Source organism: Ixodes scapularis, unplaced genomic scaffold, assembly GCF_016920785.2.
Source record: "Ixodes scapularis isolate PalLabHiFi unplaced genomic scaffold, ASM1692078v2 PGA_scaffold3__209_contigs__length_174095766, whole genome shotgun sequence".
In the NCBI taxonomy this organism is placed as follows: Eukaryota; Metazoa; Arthropoda; class Arachnida; order Ixodida; family Ixodidae; genus Ixodes; species Ixodes scapularis.
The window spans coordinates 133780925-133800210 of record NW_024609868.1 but is presented as its reverse complement, the minus strand read 5'-3'; the positions used below and the strand labels follow the sequence as shown (position 1 = coordinate 133800210).

General features: G+C 46.0%; 1 long non-coding RNA gene across 2 annotated transcripts; it reads left to right on the top strand.

Annotated features, from left to right (window-relative positions):
* The first annotated feature begins 17576 nt into the window (after positions 1–17576).
* Positions 17577–19030, top strand: LOC115331800. 2 transcript variants are annotated; one of them, XR_006078125.1, is made up of 4 exons: positions 17577–17862; positions 17945–18129; positions 18186–18248; positions 18790–19030. It is a non-coding gene; the product is annotated as an uncharacterized LOC115331800 (long non-coding RNA). The 2 variants fall into 2 exon arrangements; XR_006078124.1 differs by having other exon boundaries at positions 17945–18248.
* The last annotated feature ends 256 nt before the right edge of the window (positions 19031–19286 follow it).

Sequence of the window (19286 nt, the reverse complement as noted above, 5' to 3'; positions counted from 1 at the left end):
AGTTACCCAGAAACCCGTTGCAGGTGCCCTGAAGTCGCTGACGCAAATTTTGAGAATGTATTGGAAAAGTATTTGAAGGATACGAAATACACTTGGTTGTATTTGTATCTTTTATTTAAATACTTTTTTGGAAATGTAATTAGATTTGTAAGTAATACATTTGTGACAAAGTATTTTGTATTTGTATTTCGATACATATTTGCATGTATTTTGCCCATCCCTGCTTTCTGTGAATCGGAAGTTCGCTGGGACGTCAAACTGGAGCACCGCCTGGTGGCATTTGCAAAGAAAAGGGTCTTTACAAAAAATGTTTTGGTATGGTGCAGTGGGCAATCGTTGCAGGTGATACCACAGCTTCGCTGGCCAACTAACTGTCTTTACAGTGTGAATAGGGGCACCAACTTTTTAATTTGTCTTGCTTTGTGAAGTGTTGTCTGATACTTATATTTACTACCTATCTGCATGCCATCATTATGCGTGCATCTTCTGCACATTATTTTATATATGCACCGTCGGGGAAAGGAATCAGCGTTAGCACTGGCGCACATAGAGTATGGAGAGGTCCCCAAGTCAGACAAGGGTTGAGAGGCCAATTATTTATGACACTGGAAATTTGCTTAAGTGTTAGTTGTGCAATAAGAAGCACAAGGTATATTTACACGTTTACGATCTTAAAGGAGACTGCAAATATAGACAATGCAAGTAGTCACTGTTTCTTGAAAGCATCGTGCTCTGCCTTCATAACGAATCGAAAAGTTACTTTTGATTATATAAGGGAATCATGATTGTAGTAGAAACATTTGTTTGATCTATTTATGAATTTAAATAAACTACAAATAATTTATTTAGACACACAGGGTTGCCTCTTGGGGTGAAAAACGTGTCGAAGAAAACTTGAGTGCCTGGCAAAAGTGCCCGAGGCACATAAGGCACGACGCTGAAAAGGGACCATCATCATGGAAATCGCTTGGGTGCAGCGATGTCGATGCCGGATTTACCCTCGACGCCGCTGAAAGAGCGTACCTGTTAGTGATGCAAAACTATCAATAGTAGCGAAAGTAGCCAGAAATCTGACACGATAGCAAAAAAACTATCGATAGTCGACTATTGAAAAACTAGACACTACTATCAATAGTCGACTGTCGAAAAGCTATGGATAGTACTATCGATAGTCGACTATCGTAAACCTATCGATAGTACTGTCAACGGTTTACTATCGATAGTCTTGCGACACTAGTAGTTTGCGTTGCTCTCTTCTTTTTGTCACTTTATTTTTTCAAATGGGACACCAACTAGCCCAAGCACTTACCATCCCAACTTGGTTCAACTTTCAGTGATGATGAAGACGGGAGTTTGGGCGGAGAGGAGGAAGGGAGGTGAGCGGCGGTGCGGCATCTGTGTTCGCTCTAGTGGTGCAAAACTATCAATAGTATTGATAGTCAATTTATTGATAGTTTTGAATCACTAGTACATGTTCAAACAAATAACATCTGTCTACACAAATCCATGAAGGGGTACCTGGCATTTGACTGAGCCAAGCTTGCTGGAGGCCAATTCTCTTGCACGATTTAATTTTATTTCACAAATTATACACTAGAAGACAAGACTTCGATTGGCGGGTTTGTCTCTTATCGCACATAACACAGCCGCGAGCCCGCTGAAACCAAAAACCAACCAAACTAAAACCATTCTATGGCACCATGTGTGTCAATGCCCCGTGTCCACCAGTCAGGTAACTGCCGAGATGAAAACGTCTATACGAATACCGAGTTCATGTAAAAGATAGCACACCACGTCCAGTTGAGTTTAGCTCTTCCTCACTCGCCGGGCAAGCTTGTGCAAAGGTAGCACAAGAGAAACAAGTGATACACACTAGCGTACATAACTTCAAACACAAAGAAAACTTTGTAGCCCTTATTGCCGGTAGCATTTCTTTCCAAATGTAAATGGGCGGAGACCAATGCCATGATCTTCTGAAAAACTTCAGACATAGCGTGCCTAGCAGTTAAATTGGCGAGAAAAATTAAAAACTGAGGAGATTCATTTCCTTTCTACCAAAATTTTTGTATCTTAAAGGACACATGCAAAGGAAAAAAACATTTTTTTTAAACGGCTTAGATGGAAAAAGGACGCCATGAAACGATTTTACAACGAAGAAAAAAAATTTTTAGGGCTATATTTACGGCGCAAAACGAATTTGTAGTCGGCGCCCGCGGGCATCGCGGAAAAGTGGTCTGTATTTATGACGTGACTGGTCTTTATTTATCATGTGGTGCTTGCGCTCTTTCGGAAGCTTCCTATGGCCTCTAAAAGTAACTTATTCATCTTTGTTTGAAGTATAACAAAAAACCAAGACGAATAAGTAACTTTTAGAGCCCAAAGGAAACTCCTGAAAAAGCGCAAGCAGACGTGATAGACCTGTGCGCCGGTCAGACGACGGCGGCGGCGCCCCGAAGCAGACGAACTTGTGCGGCGGCGGCGACGGCGGCTTGGAGAAACGCGTTGAAGCGGCGTTCGCACAACGCTCAGCGTGCGGCGGCGCGCGGGCCTACCACGTGACCAGCAGCGGCTCCCGCGAGCGCCGACTACAAATTCGTATAGCGCCGTAAATATAGCTCTAAAAATTTTGTTTCTTCGTTGTAAAATCGTTTTATGACATCCTTTTTCCATCTAAGCTGTCTAAAAAAATTTTTCTTTCCTTTGCATGTGTCCTTTAACCTTTTAGTAATCACCCGACATATTTCAGAGTAGTCTGAACCTTGGATTAACCACACTCTTTGTACAGTGGAATCTCATTAGTTCAAGCCCTCTTAATTCAAACTCGCAAATAATTCAAGCTAACATGCAGGTCCCATCCTATATGTTTCTAGAAAGGAAACTTCCGGTAATTTAAACTCGTACAATGTTTTGGTCCCCCTCGGGTTCAAACTAGCAAGATTCGACTGTAAGATGTGGTCGGCAGGCGATGCGCACTGTCTTAAGAAATACCAACAATTTATATGACAGAAAGACCTGAGGGGATGGGGGACAAGACTTGATCCAGGCACTGGGCCTAAAGAGAAGTTCCACCTTGCAAGGCTTGATCTATGATTCAGGGCATTTTCAACCTACGGTGTACATACCTCGGCAAACCTCACTCATGAGGGCCCTCACTCACCCTCACTCACCCTCATCTTCACAGGTGAGGTGAGGGTGAGTGAGTTTCTGAACCAAGAAAATTCATGAGTGTGAGGGTGAGTGAGGGCGGTGAGGGCCGTGAGGGCGGTGAGGGCGGTGAGGCAACACCTCCTACCGTGAGGGCCATGAGGGCCGTGAGGGCGGTGAGGGCGGTGAGGGTCATGAGTGCGTGAGGGCGGTGAGTGGCGTGAGGGCCATGAGTGCGTGAGGGCGGTGAGTGGCGTGAGGGGTGTAAGGGCCGTGAGTGCGTGAGGGCAGTGAGTGGCATGAGAGGCGTGAGGGCCTTGAGGGCCGTGAGTGCATGAGGTGTGTGAGGGCCATGAGTGCGTGAGGGCGGTGAGCGCGTGAGGCCCCCTTCAGATCGGGCATCTTTCTCAGCAATTTTGGTGTTAATGGCGGGTTGTTCTCTAGCTTTCCCTAGATCGTCACGAATTGCTGACATCGGGTCCGGCTCGAAATAAGCAAGCAACTCGGAGCAATTCGAATACGTTTGAAGCGGCTGCATCCAATCAGGGACGCAAAATTTTCACGTGATACCTCGTGCCGGTGATGATGACACCGAATGACTTGGTTCTGGTTTGAAATCGATCGCTTTTTTTTTGGAAATAAACTGTTTCAGAAAGGTGCATTAGTATTCTTAACGAGGTTTAAATGCATAAAAACACGTTTATAACGCGTAATTCTGTCTAAATAGTGCAAGAAAAATAAAATTTTATGATGACGATGGCAAATTGCAGCAATTGGTTGCTGCGTGTGATCGCGGGCGGCCCGTGTTGCTGGTGTTGCGACGTAAAGTGTCAGGGCGAAATTGCCCCATCTGAAGCTGGCCTGAGTGGCGTGAGGGCCATGAGTGCGTGAGGGGCGTGAGGGGTGTGAGGGCCGGATGGGCGGTGACGGGTGTGAGGGGTGTGAGGGCGGTGAGTGGCGTGAGGGCGGTGAGTGGCGTGAGGGCCGTGAGGGCGGTGAGGGCGGTGAGTGGCGTGAGGGTCGTGAGGGCCGTGAGGGCGGTGAGTGGCGTGAGGGCTATGAGTGCGTGAGGGCCGTGAGGGCGGTGAGGGCCGTGAGGGCGGTGAGGGCCGTGAGGGCGGTGAGTGGCGTGAGGGCGGTGAGTGTCGTGAGGGCCATGAGTGAGGGGCATGAGGGCCGTGAGGGCGGCGAGGGGCGTGAGAGCCGTGAGGGCGGTGAGTGCGTGAGGGCCGTGAGGTTCAGTGAGGGTGAGTGAAGGGCTGAAGGTGAGTGTGACTGTGAGGGTGAGGGTGAGTGAGGGGCTGAAGGTGAGTTTAGCTGTGAGGGTGAGGGTGAGTGAGGGGCTTAGGTGAGTGTGGCCGTGAGGGTGAGGGTGAGTGAGGGCGACCTAAAAGGCCGACCTCTGACGGTGTATGTAGAGAATGAAAGTGCCTACCAGGTGAACAGAAACAGTAAGTTATCCGAACATCTAGGGCAACGCAGAGCCGTATATGTAGAGAGTTTGGTCAATGGGAGGCGGTGGCAGAGTCAGGGCGTGCGGCAGAGTCGGAAAGACGGCTTGGCATGCTCTCTTGACCAACCAGAAGCCGAAAAGAATCCCCTAGCGGTGGTAGCGGCAAACAGTTTTGATCAAAAGTCTATGTTCGTATATGGTTTCAATAAGCTTGTAAGAATGAAGTGGTAGTAATCGTGGTTGAAAATAGGGTGCACGTGTTGTTTTGATCATGATCATGCAGAAAGATGTAAGAAACGAATGCGCCGCGCAACCCTGTTTTGCGCGGACAGAGTGTGACCGTTCGGACGGCAGATTCCCGGCCCTGGGTGCTTGGCGTAAGGATTATGTCGATCGTTCCGCTAGTCGCACTCTTCCACCACCTTTTTGGATTAACGTGATTGAGACATCACGTGTACCATATTTTCAGCCATTGAGAGTTACTCCAATGCAGTTATCAGGTTTATTTCTCGCGACCACCGCCAGGGTATTATTTCCGGCTTCTGGTTGGTCACATTCAAATTTCTGAAGACGCCCTGGAACACGCCCAGTCCGCTTTCGGCCAATGGCGCCTCCTCATTTGTCTCCTATACTTCCCAACGAATGGCCAAACTCTCTACATTTACGGCTCTGGGGCAACGCACAGTAGTCGAGTATACAGCAAACTCTCACTTGAGCGAACGTCAGTTTAAAAAATATTTCGGCACACGGGAAATACCGCACACGTCGACACACGGGAAATACCGCAAAAAAAATAAAGCAGACACTGTCATGACTTTGCAAGGTAAAACCGGAGAGGCCAAGAGCGGAAGAATAGACCCCTTGCAATACGTACAGCGCCACAACGGCAGGGAAATTCGGGAACCCTCGATACAGATCACGCGCTTTCTCGCTGCACCTTTGCGACTGCCCACATGTCCCGGCAGCTACCGCCAGCAGTCGTTGCAGCCATCCTGCCCATCCGCCAAGTCCTTTGTCATTGGCGGCGTACTGTATCTGTAACAGCGTAAAGGCATCACGACAGGTGAGCTTATTTGAATACGTTATTCGTCGTAACTGAAGTGTCACCGAATCCACTTATTTTGCACCGCAAGCAAGCAAGCAAAACTTTACTTTGTGTAAGGGCCTACGTCCTGGTCCGGACGGTGCGTCCGGCGCACGTCTCGCGGTTGGATTCTGCAAGGGGACTGGAGTGATTAATTAGTGCTTCTAGTGCGGTAGGTATGTCGGTGCCCATGGGTAGAGCCAGCCATTCCTCCCAAGAAATGATGTGTGAGAGGGTTGGGGGAAGGGTGGGTGGGTTACAAGACCAGTGGGTATGAGGGATGGAAGGGTATTCTCCGCATTTGGGGCAGGTGGGGGAGTCGGGTCGTTTGTAGATGTGGTGGAAGATGTAGTGCCATGGAAGAGAGTTGGTCTGGGCTTGCCTGACGAGGGAGGATTGTTGCCTAGACATGGTGTTTGGAGGGTGAGGGTAAATGGTCCGCTCTTCACGTTGTTCTTTTAACCTCGACTTCCGCAGGGCTCTGCGAGCATTCCTTGTTGCGCCTACCGAGTAGATAGCTGGCCATGACGAGACGGGACCCGGGGAGTTTTCGAGGGTGAGACGATGGGCTGTCTCATTACCCTCCACGCCTTGGTGGCCAAGCGTCCATACGAGGCGGAACTTTTTGTCCGGGTAGCGGACATGTATTTCACAGACTTGGTTATTCGTTTTAAGTGTAAGGTGTTGTCGGTGTAGTTTCGTATTCTTCCAAATCGTCGATCGTTGGGGGTTCTGTGAAGGTTTCGGAGTAATGTGTATTAGTGCGTGTGTTAAAGGGCAACTCCGCTTCATTTTCGATAGTTATAAAACTATGTAGCCCTCTTCAGTATCATATAGGAAGACCCCATGTCAAATATTACAATCTAATTCCGTCTATATATTTATTAAACTGGCCAGCAAACCTACAAGTGAGTCAAGTGGCCGAAATCTGCCAACTCTAGCATGCGGCGGGAGGCGCAATCATCAGCGCAGTCAATGCCACGGAGTTCGAGTAGCCGACAATGAGCCACTATGTCAGATGCATGACTACATCATTCTCACGTTTCGTTTGTTTTTACTTCTCGGAGCGAAATTGAACGATGACGTCATGAGTTTCTCCTCCCGGTGTTGGCTGAACGGCGTCCACGTGATTACCGTGACGTGGATGCGCTAGTTTGCGTTGGCCTGCGTGCTCATCGGTCTGTTTCTCCGCTCCCCCCCTCTCCCCCGGGCCATCACCGTCCACGCCATGCGAAGCAACCTGCCCGCGTCGCGTGTCCTGTCCCTCGCCCCCCCCAAACGTCCCAAGACCACGTGATTCGACGTGACGCGGCCATGACTTTTACGACGTGAGACCAATGTTGCCCGACGCAACCGAAGTTTCGGTTTCGGTATCAGCTGTTGTTTAAATTAGGATTACAAGAATAATATTCCACATTTCGCGAATCCGAAGACGTAGAGCTGTTTAGTAGTGCTTTGTGAAATGAAATCACATGTAAGCCTAAATTTTTCAAAATTGAGCGGAGTTGCCCTTTAACGAAAGCTATTTTGCCAAACGAAAGCTATTTTGCCATGCGTGACCTGGTGACTGGCATCAGCAAAATACATATCGTGATCCGTCTCATGTAGGTAGCGTATTCGCTTTTCGTGGGCTTTGGCGCGGAGTTTTCGTGTCTCAGGGTTGTTGTGGGGGTTCATGTTTTTCGGTAGTGGTTCCACTGTAACATTTGGGTTGGCGCTTTTCCACGGAGGGGGAGGTATGGGGACTGGGGGAAGTGAGTCCGTGCTGATATCTAGTGTCTGCAAAATTGTTTGCCCTTGGTTTGCGGTAGAGTCGTAATATCTACCCGTCTTTGTGCATTTGTATGCGCTCTGTAATGGTGTTGAAAGTTCCTGTGTTGAGAAGGCGTTCGCTGGACGTGTAGTGCGGCACTCCCAAGGCGAATCGATACAGTTTACGGAGACTGGCTTCGAGCTTTCCGATTTGGGTACATGTTGTCGTGAGGTACGGTAGTGTGTATAGGAGACGAGATATGACGAAGGCGTCGATGATATGGAGTAGATTATGCTCTTTGAGTCTGGTTCTGTGATTTGTGGTCCGTTGTATCAGGTGTGCGATCCGATTGATTTGGGCGTGAAGCGGTTGAGTGATCCTTCTGGTTTACCATTGAATTGGAATACTACTCCTAGAATTTTGATTTGATCAACTTGTTGAATTCCCTTGTCCTGTAGCTTGATTTTTATTAGTTTTCGGTCGGGGTCAGGTCCTCTCTTGGAGGATGTGACCAGTAGTTGAGTTGTGGAGGGAGATAAGGTGAGTCCTATTGTGGAGGTGTAGACTTCGACCGCATCACAGCCCCGTTGAAGAGTTTCTTCGATTTGTCCGGGGTTTCCTTGTGCTGTCGATAACGTAATATAGTCCGCAAAAATAGAGTGATGGAGCGCCGCAATTGTGGCAGGTTTCGACAAAGCGTAGGCACAAAGGAGAGAAATGAGAAAAGGGCAGCCGTTGGCTTGTCGCTCGCCCGACTCGGCTGTTCAAAAGTTGTTGCCGTGGTAACCTGCACCTGCTCGCGTACGCCATGTAATCACGTGGTAGCGGGAGGAGCGTACCGAGGGCTCCCATTATTCATCGCGCGGTCCTTTTGGGAGTTTTGCAAAGGGTTTATTGCTTCAAGTGGCAACGTGCTCCGTGGCATCAACAGCCAAGACCTGCCATTTATAACAAAAAAAAAAGTATATACTACGCAAATATCAACGCATGGAGTGTTGGCCAAAACGAACTCGCTCCACATTGCGAGTAGGTACGCATGGGCACGAGTGCCCATGTATACATGTAGTCGTACACTGGCACGAGCATGTGGCTTCGTCTTGCATCTTGTTCGCGTGCAGAAGTTGCTTTGATAGCATTGCAGAGATTACACTAGCGCTGACAGTGAAGTAAAAAAAGGTTTGTGCCGAGTCTAGACACTGCTGCAAGATTGCCGAGCCAGGAAACCTAACCCAGCCACCACTAAATGTGTTCCGTTTCAAAATGGCCTAATTGGCAAAACTGAACTGCCACCAAATGTGTTCTGTTGTACAGCACCAAAGTACATCACCAGACATGAGTTTCAAAAAATATACTTACAATGGCTAGCGACGCCTCATAAAAGTCATGCGATGACCTGCTTGGCCAGTTAAGCCACACGCAGTGCCGTGCAGGGTACAGGACGGCATCCATGAGCCGGCCGGTGTGTCGACCCAGGGTCCCACCCATAGTGTTCCGCTGCTGCCTTGGACAAAGTGAAAGCCAGCTCATTGATGTCATGGTCCTCGGGACCTGTGGTGTGTAACCATTGTGTTTACGTTTTACAGTCACTGACCATTATTTCGGAACATGAAAAGGTCGCGCAAAGCTCAGAATAATCGAGCAGTCCAGAAAAATGAATTTAGCCTAAAAATCACTTTATTGCAATTTTAAGCGCAAAGTTGCTGCAGAAAGTAATTGATACAATAGGTTTGTGATAATTCAAACTGATATTTCGTACTTCCGGTTAATTCAAACAGACTTGAAAATTTTGGTTGTCCCGCTATGTTTTTAATGTATTTATAAGCCACTTAATTCAAACGGCTGGAATAAATCAATTTATATTGGGATTTTACTAATAACACATCGTTCAGTGGGCCAAAAGAAAAAAGGTAGAAAGTCAAAAGCCTGACTTTCGGTACGAAAATTCGAAAACACAAGGAACTATTTCGTAACTCCTTCCCTTCGTAAGCTCTCTGCCTTTTCACTGTGATACATCCGCGGTCCCCGTAGCGCGTTGCAAAGCCCCCCCCCCCCCCCCCCAGCGCGTCACCAGGTCCAAACGCACGTCACACAGCACCGGACCTCACTTAATCCCTTCACCCCTAAGCTGACATTGTGGTGGAAGCTACGTGCTTGCCGGACAATCAGCCGCCTCCTTTCATCACCTGACCTCATTCTCTGCGCGTGGGTATGCGCGAGAGAGCGTGATCACGTGGCAAAAATGTGGCTGTCCCAACGAGCATGTAGCTTCCGCAGCACTGTCAGCTTCGGGGTGATTGAGGTGGGGAAAGCAACTTTTGTCTGAATTTTGAGCAACGGGCTAATCTTCTAGGGGGACAATGGCCGTGTCCCGGTACTCAAACGAGAGTCCGAGCAAGAGGGGACTGCCCCGTTTCCATCTTCTTGAACTGTTTGGTAGAATGCGCGATTTATGAGTTGAAGAGGAAAGCTAAACAGGAAAAAGTTGGAAAAGCGTTTCATGACTCCTTTAATTCACACATTTGTACTCGCGGCCCCGTTGAGTATGCTTCTCTCCGAGCACCGGTGCACCGCAGAGAAGCAAACCTGCGGAGCGTGCTTTCATGAGTGTTGTTTCTCCGCAGTGCACCGGTGCTCATAAAGAAGCACACTCAATGGGGCTCAAGCGGGCACACATTAGCGGAAAACAGCATTCACATTATGTGCTTCAAGACTAGCAATGATGACCAATACGACATCGAGGATGAGGACCAGCTCCCTGGCATCATGCTTTCTGGCCTTGAAGCACATAATGTGAACGCCGAGCTGGCGGAATATGCTAGTCTTGACGATAATGTGTGTGTTTGTCGTGATGACTCATTAGAGGACATAGTACAGGAAGTAATGCCAGCACAGTGCAGCAGTGAGAGTGAAGATGACGATGAAGAAAGGGATGACTTGTCACCAACTGTCACAGCCATAGCTTTGAGCACATCGCTCAGCTCCGGAAGTTTCTGTTTGCAAAGGAAGAGTCCCGTAAAGAGCTACTTGCGTTGGCTGGTATTGAAAATTTTGTTTTGAGATCGTATGTGCTGCCTAAACAGTCCACAATCGACAAATTTTTTGCCGGATGAATAAACTCAATGTCACAGCTCTTTCACTAATGTGTTATTCCTGTACTTGCTTATAATAAGGCCTATGTAGAGGAAACTGGCAAAAATCTGCTTTGTATGAGTAGCTATCCATTTAACAAATCATAATGCTGTCTAGTATCATATTTAGATGAATTTCTGATAATTCAAACTAAAATCTGTGACTTCCTGGAGTTTGAATTAATGAGACTCTACTGTAGTTTGCTGTACGGCATTTCGCATTCAGCGAGTCATTTTGTCACTGTACACAGACGAAAGCATAAAAGCGTTCGGACAAGTTACGCATTCACGGCTGCACGATGCTGGCAACTGTAGGGCGGGTCGTTAGACTTTGCCTTTGGTGAAAAAGTCCTGTTTGCAACACTGTGCCGCTGTAGCAAATCCACAGATTGATTGCTACTTCCTTGGCGATACAACCGCTGCCTTCTCACGTCGACACATGGGAAATACCGCAAACAAAAGCAGACACCGTCACGACTTCGTAAGGTGAAACGGAGAGGTCAAGAGCGGAAGAATTGCTTGAGTGTTGACGTGCTATGTCGCATCAACAGCAGAGGCCTGCCATTAAAAAAAACAGATACTAGTTTGCAGTTTGTTTGCCGTACGTGACGTCACGACAACTGACGGCAGCGATTGGCTGGCAGAGTGATGTAGATTCTTTAGGGGGGAATTTGCCACTGAATTCATAACCTGACATCAAATGTAGTTTCTAAACATGGCAGATATAATCAGGCCAGTTTCCGTCCACAATGCTGCCGCCTAGTCTGTCGCACAGATTATTTCCGTTGCTAAGGGGCAATTGGGGCTTTATGTAAACATAGGCTGGACGTGCGTGTAGGAAAAATAACATGAATGACCGACCACATCATTGACTCTTCCAACATATTGCAAAAAAACAAAAGAAAAGAACCGACAAGTCAACATTTTTTTTGTTTTTTCCTCATTTTTAGTGGCTGTTGCGTAACATCGAAGTATAAGTACCAAGTAAAATAAAACTAAAGAAAAAGTACATAACGTAAGGTGTACATGAACTCTATAGATATAATACCAGTCCCAAAGGTTTAGCAAAGAAGCCAGTCTTCTCAGATAACCCCCCCTCTTACTTGAGTCCGTTTTCTAATATTTGAACCTTAAAAAGAAGTTGCCCCGAAAAAGCGGCAGAAAATGCACAAAACAAAGTGACAGTGCCTAAAAAGGTCACACCTGCCTTTTCACATGGCTCTCGGAACTACATGCAGTGCAGGATGCAGAACAGTACCCATGGGCTAGCTGCAGTTGTAACCCAGTGCTTGTAGTATATCGCAGCTGCTTGGAAGGGAGAGAGGCCACCTCCTTCATGCCGTAGTACCGGGAAAAGCAATACCAATGAGCCGCAGGCGTCGAGCACCTTGTATTTCTGTGCATCCACAAAGCATTTCTGGGACAGCAACGACAGAAAACTTCAGTAACACAGTGAACAAAAAAGAGACCGAAAGAACTGCAGTAGGGTGGGAAGTTGGGCTAGTTGGTAGTTATTCATCTTGGTTTTAAAAGCGCACAAAAGACAAGGACAGAGTAAGAAACACAAACACAAACGAAAGCGCTCGTCCGTCGTTTGTGTTTCTTACTCCGTCCTCGTCTTTTGTGCGCTTTTAAAACCAAGAGACCAAAAGTGTAGGCATGCAGGCGAGCGTAAATTGTAGACACAGCAAAAACTCAAGGCACAAGGAAGCAGAAAGAGGGCACTTCAAGAGGCCTTTCGACTTCCCTGCATGTCGGATTTGAGTATCGTACCGGGTAGTAAGAAGCAACAATACTGGTTCCCTAGCCTTTCCTGCCTCAACAAGCCTTGGAACAAAGAAATCCTAGTGGTCATTCATTTTGTTTTCCCTTCTTGGGGGGATTACAGTGCACGCTGCGGCAGCAAACTGCCTCGAAGGGGCTCGACTCACACTCCTAAGAGAATGATTGCCAAGCGATTTCTCCATTGTGTACTATGTGCATTAAAGGGGAACTCCGTCGATTTTTTGGTAGACTTCGATTTGGCTGGAAATTTGCAGACCGCATCAATAAGCCTTTTTTAACTGATAACCAAAATATTAAAAAAATATATATATTTCCGTGAAGTTATTGAACTTTCCAGTTATGCCGGCCGGGAAGATTCCAGGAGGCGACCCTCTACTGGCATCAATGAAAAATCTCTACTTTTCCCTACCCGCGTACGTCACGGATGTGCAGGCGGACGAGCAACTCGGGCAGCCGCCAAGTGGCTTTCCGAACGCCAGCGATCAAGGTAATTTTTTCGCAGCTTCAAGGTTGAAAGTTCCTTTGCAATCTGTGCTCCGCTATAGATTATAAAAACAGTGCCGGAAAAAAGCTTCTTTTTTGCCCTTGTTTTCGTGGGAGGAAAAAAAAAAGCGTTCCCCGGCAGCAATGGAGGCCAACTATGTCAAGGTGCTTTTGCGCGAGCTGTGTGCCGAGATAACTAGTGTCACATGAAACATTTTCACTTTTGCTCGAAATACTTTATAGCCGCATGCTGCGAGTTGAGTATCCTTCAGCAGCTCAAGAGTGGCAAGCGCAAACTCAAGCCGGCTGTGACCATTACGACATCCGTCCAAAGAAGAGCGCGAAGAACCGAGAAAAATAGTACAGAATCTAGCACTATAGTCGACATTTTGCAAAGTCACATTTGTTATTCACAATTAGTTCAGAATTCTTTTTTTCTTAATTTTTTAGAAACACTATATTTGTTTGAGACGTCGAATCTAGCTCGGGCGACCCTAGGGGTTCCACTCATGCAGCCAAAATCTTGAAAACAAGAAGAGAAACGTATGAACGAAGTTCAAGTCTGAATTTAGACATGACTTTTGACATATTGCTATTCCTGTCTGCTGTTACAGAGGTTCATGGATCAGGTGTTGAGCTCCATTAAAGGGTAGGAAAACGAAATTCCAGCGCTCATTTTCTAGCTTGCACCCTAACCTCAAAAACACCAGTCTTCCGTTGAAAGGCACAAGAAAACTAATTTTCAAGCTAAATAAACAATCTTTCAATGTGCACCTGGTGGATGCATGCAGAGCCTATTTGGGAGGTAATTTAGCAACGTTGGGAAACTTTCTACGTAGTCGTAACATAGCAGATTCTTTCGGAGCAGCGCCGCTCTTTGGCATTTCAACATTTTCCTTCTTAGCTTTCCTCCTAGCTCAACTCACAAATCGCGCATTGTACCAAACAATCCAAGAAGACTGTAAGGAAGGACTCCCCTCTTTCTCGGACCCTCGTTCGTACAACCGGACACATCCATTGTCCCCCTAGAAGATTAGCCCGTCGCTCAAACCTCGAACAAAAGTTGCTTTCCCCACAACGTTCAGCCCTAAGCTGACAGTGTTGTGGAAGCTATGTGCTCCTTGGGCCAGAAACATGCTCGTCACTCAACGGGTACTTCGAACAGCTTGGTTGTTACGCGCTGACACTATTGACACCACCACAACGCTGACAACGCCACCAAGGGCAAAGCTCATAACCACGCCAGCCTTGCTACGTCACCAATGCGGGGAATCTTTTCTTTCTGTTTTTGTTTGCGCCGGATATCCCATGACGCATCGCGCTCTCCGTTCACTTCTCTTTGAGCGCTTGCTCGAGTGCACGGCTTGGAACAAAAAATATAGCCAGTCGTTTAAAATACAAATGTGCGATTATCATTTACGGTTATTATCTGTCATGCTTGACTCATTTCCGAACGAAATTTGGATATTTCGATTTTTGTTTTTGTACCCCTTTAATATACGATAGATCCTTGCCTGGTTTGTCAAATGGTTGGCGTGCAATATTCGCTGCAGAAGAAGTGATGAAAATGTCTTTAATTTATTATATTGCAAACATTTTTATATAGAGCTGAAAAGTTTTTTTTTTAATTATGAAAATATTAATGTTGTTAAGGGGAGGCATGCAAATTTACAGCTGATGAAAACTGTGCCAAACGAACTTAACTTAAAAAAAACTTTACATGGAATTACCCCTTCCCTATTTTGAATTAAAAGATTTATAATGTCTTTCTGTACATCACGCACTATTGTATCTTCAAGCAAATATTCTTTATTTGGAGATGAACAGTGTATTTGTGTATTTTATACGCATTCCCCTGCACCTTGATGTTTGGCTTGGTGGTTGTGAAGTTCCTTTAATCGTCATTTTAACACAATCGTCATGACCAGTAACCTGCCATCTGATCTACACGAACGCAGTTCATTCCATTTTATACTTTTCATTGTTTACGATAATCACAGTCTACATGTCTTAGGTCCCAGCCCAGCATGCACATGTTCATCGCTTTGGAAGGCAAGCAATGTATGTGCCACACGCATGAACGCTGAAAATGGCATCGACCAGAAGCGCTTTTCAGAAATGGTTTACAGATCTTTTGCTAAATTACTTAAGCACCAAGGAGCATATTCATGCCACAAGAGTAGTCACACATGCTGACGCCTGCAACAAGTAACTTTTCAAAAGAAAGTCTAAAACAAATGGCACGTTCCTTCAGGTCATATGAGCGTGTGGGCATCTGTACCCACATTCCGAGCATTTTCCGCGGTGCTTTGGCAATTCACAAAAAATTTATTGCGTGACTCTTCGACCTTTTTTCACCAGCTATCTTCTAATAAAAAGAAAATGGATTTACCAGCGATATCACGAAACTAGCGAGGCGCGGCTTGAGCGTAGCAAGTTGCAAAAATGGTTTTATGAAATTCCAATTGCTCCCGTTTTTCTTTTACTTTCTTATAGTTATGCACATAGACCAAGGCCATACTTTGTGCAAATATATATAATTATCAACTCTAAACAGCACGAACGCCCAGATTTTTTTGCTGTTAGACGCGAGAAAAGCAAGCGCGAGTGTACCCGATTGCCGGCCGCACGCCTTGCTGCACAAAGTGACGTGACGCTTGGGCGGCGGGGAAAACTGGGAAAAAACTAGGGAGAATGATGTTTCGGTTAACTAGAGTGAATCTGGGAGAATGAGATAGCATTTCGGAATAAGGAAGCCATCCGAATTCAGATTATGCCCTTGGATTAGGTAGCTCGAAAAGTCGGAGTTCTCCTTTAAAGGGATGCTGAATCGAAACTTAAAATATACAGAAAACACCTAGAGATAAGTCAATTCGAATCAGATAAACCTGTAATTGACAATCGCATAGTCATATTTCAAGCGGATGGCTGTATTTTCCGCTCTAAATGCCTGGATTTCGGCGAGCGCTTCAAAATCAGCCGTCGAAAAGCGCGATGCATCTCGGGAGATCCGGCTCGGTCTTGACGTCATCATGCCTCGGAGAGCCAAGCCTATGGCCAAGCGTACCATAGTTATGAGTCTTGCCACTTGGTGGCGTCAGCGTGTTACAATCTCGCATAGTCGAAGTACCCGAGGCATAGAGTAATCTACACAAGGAAAAGAGTGGCCACTCGAGCCGTTTCGCGGCCCAGCGTTTAGTTTTCTCACCGACCGCTAAGTGGTGCCAGTGTGCCAAAGAATGAAAATATTTCGTGAGGTTTGTTATAAATAAATACTCAAGTTTTAATTTTATTATATTTAAAATTGTTGCAAGCATCATAAACGGTCAAATAGTTTTTGTTTACTACGTTAAGAAGATCACGTGATGTACGGGCCAGTTCCGGTTCCTGCAGTTGCTCTGAGAAAGCGGCTGGAGTGGCTGGAGCGGGACGGACGGACGGACGGACGCGTGCTTGGACGGCGTGACCGCATGGTGCATGACACCTGTCAACGCGTTTTGTGTTGAGCACATGTGAGCACAGCGAGCAGAATGTGAGCACAACGTGGATATTGTCTGCGCCTAACAGGTTTCTTCAGAAGGTAAGACGTTTTCTCATTTCTTTGCTATTGCTTAGTCGCGAGCAAAACACAGCGTGCGCAGACAAGGGCCAGAGAAAAAAGCGAACTTTATCGTGTCCGTTTGTTTTACCCGTTATTTGCATGCTCAGAGGTCCAACAGACGCTGCGAAATAAACCTCAGACAGCAGCCGGCTTTTCCCGTGTGTGTTATTATTGTTACATGGGCTGCGCTATCGTACTAAGAGCTACGAATATTTGTGTTTATATCTTTCTTTTTTTTTTCTTTCTCAGATGCTCTCCGGTTGCTACTACTGTAGCTACTGCTGTGTCGCATCGTGTAAAAACAACGGTAAAACGCACAAGAAACCCGGCACAAAGTTTTTCCGAATCGCACGTGACGCAAGGTAGGTTGGCGTGAGCTCCTTCTTGTCAATAGTTCCTTGGAACCATTTGCATACTTGAGCATATAAAAAAATCCCAATAATTTATTTTTCTTCACAATATAATTAATTAATACAATGCGCTTTTAAATCAAGCGCTAAAGTTGACTGGATGCCTTAACTGTAATTTAGGGATTTGGGCTAAGCGATCTCAGGTCAGTTATACTAATTTTAGTACTGCATTACCACTTTGTCTTTGAAGATAAAAACTGACAAATTAAACTTATAAGACAAAATTGTTAAGGAAAAGAAGCAGCCCTTGATTTGTCTCATACATAGCTTGAATGTATCGTTTTTAATGTGGCTCTAAATTGGGGTTATAAAGGTGCTGCTTCATGGTGGGGTGAAATTTCGTGCTTTTTTAATGTGGCTCTAAATTTGAGTTATAAAAGCGCTGCTTCATGGTGGGGTGAATATTGCTCTCTACTGATAATGTCTTTTCCTAAAGAAATGTGAATGTGCACCTGCTGTTAACTAGCTATAAAATGACCTGTTGTTGGGCGAGTTGGTGAACGTTAGAAATCATGTTTTTTTTGTGCGAAAGGACAAACACAAGGGTGGACAACAAGCACAAGCGCGCTTGTGCTTGTTGTACTCTCTTGTGTTCGCCCTCTCGCGCAAAAACCATGATTTCTTAGTTGACCTACTTTTGCACTACTCTAGAGCAGGAACCCAAATTTGTCTGTGTGCATTGAAACATCCAAAGCAAACCTGCCAAATAAAAATATGTCCCCATTGCTTGCAAGCGGAGCCAAAATGTCGAAGAGAGGGTTGCAGATTGGCATCTGACATTTTGTTCCAAAGTGTACATTTAACACATTGAAAAACAATATATATTACAGGTCAAAATCTTGGCTCGACTATGCCAAGAGGTATGATCTTCTTGGAAAGTCTGCTTCGCAACACTATGCCACCTATCGCGTCTGCAGTGATCACTTCACTGCAAAAGATTTTATGGACCCAGGGCAAACAACCCTAGTGCGATCAGCTGTGCCTACTGTTCGTCCTCCCATAAACTGGGCATCTGCAATAGGTGATTGTAATAATGTGTTTCCCTCATATACACAAAGGTATAAGTAACTTCTCTATGTAGGCTAACAAGCCCATTCTTCCAGGTCCCACTCAGGCAACCAGCTCATCTGGCCCTTCACTCCAGTGCAGCTCCGTCGCAGCGAGCCGTTCTGTGCTTGCTAACAGGTTATCTCGTCATGGTGCACCTTTCCAGACCAGGCAGAGCCCGACAGACTGCAGAATTCACCACTTCCATGTAGCTCCGCAGTAATGCACTCTGCAGCACTCGGTAATATAGAGTTATTTTAAAGCACCAGCCTGTGCCTAATATGCGCACTCTTCCAGACCCAAGTCAGGCAACCAGCTCTTCTGGTCTTTTCGCTGGCCACTGTGGTCCAGGTCAACACTGTAAGTGTCCCATTTTGCTTTCGCCACTTTTTAAAACATATTTGTGTGAACCTCTATAGCCAGTGGATAATACAATCTGTCCTAGAAGGATCAGTTTAAAGAATTCTAGGTCTCTTTATAAGCTATAGTCTTTGCTTCATGTGTGTGGCATACCGATCTAACCATTTTTATTACTAACGACTGGGGAGGTGTGGGAAACTGGAACACACATATCAAGAGGAGGTTTCAAGAGAATTCTTCATGGCTGTTTTGCGTTTTTCATGCTATTTCAGCCTTTCGAACTTGCAAGGTTATCAAGGATTTTGCGTGAAGACATTTAGTACCGAACATTTTACATGACTAGTAAAAGAATAACGTAATTGGTGGTCAGAAGTTTCACTGGCTTTGTCAGTGCTTGAATGGTAAAGCACAAGAAGAAAATTCAAGCTTCACTCCACACCTTACCTGGTATGCTACTGGTTAGTGGTGCTTGTACTGGTTAAATCGTATCGCACTTATTGCAACTGTTTTCAATCTCACTGACTTGTTGCCATTTTTATAGCTGGTCCAAACCATCCTGCACCTGTTTTCCGCAAGCTCACGAAAAGGCCCGAGGACGTTATCAAGCGACTCCAGGCGAGAATTTCCAGCTACAGAAAGGCGATAGCCAGACTGCGGAAACAGCAGCTGAAGACGCCTCAGACAGCTTCTCAAGCTCTGGAAATAATTCGGCCTCATGTTTCTGAAGAGGTATTTCACCTCATATCATCGCATGTAAAGAATAGGTCGAAGGGCAAGGGGAAGCGATTTTTACTGTGGCTGAAGAAATTTGTGCTCCATCTGAATTTGCATGGACCGCGGGCATACCGATTTGTGTCTTCAGTGTTCACGCTACCATCTCGGCGTTCACTACGAAGGTGGCTAGCCAATGTCAAAATGACGCCAGGTATCATTCCAGGCATCATGTCATCGATTGTGTCAAGAACAAAGTCATGGAATGAACGCGACCGCATTTGTACCTTAGTTTTTGACGAGATGATGTTGAAAAAGAACTTGTCA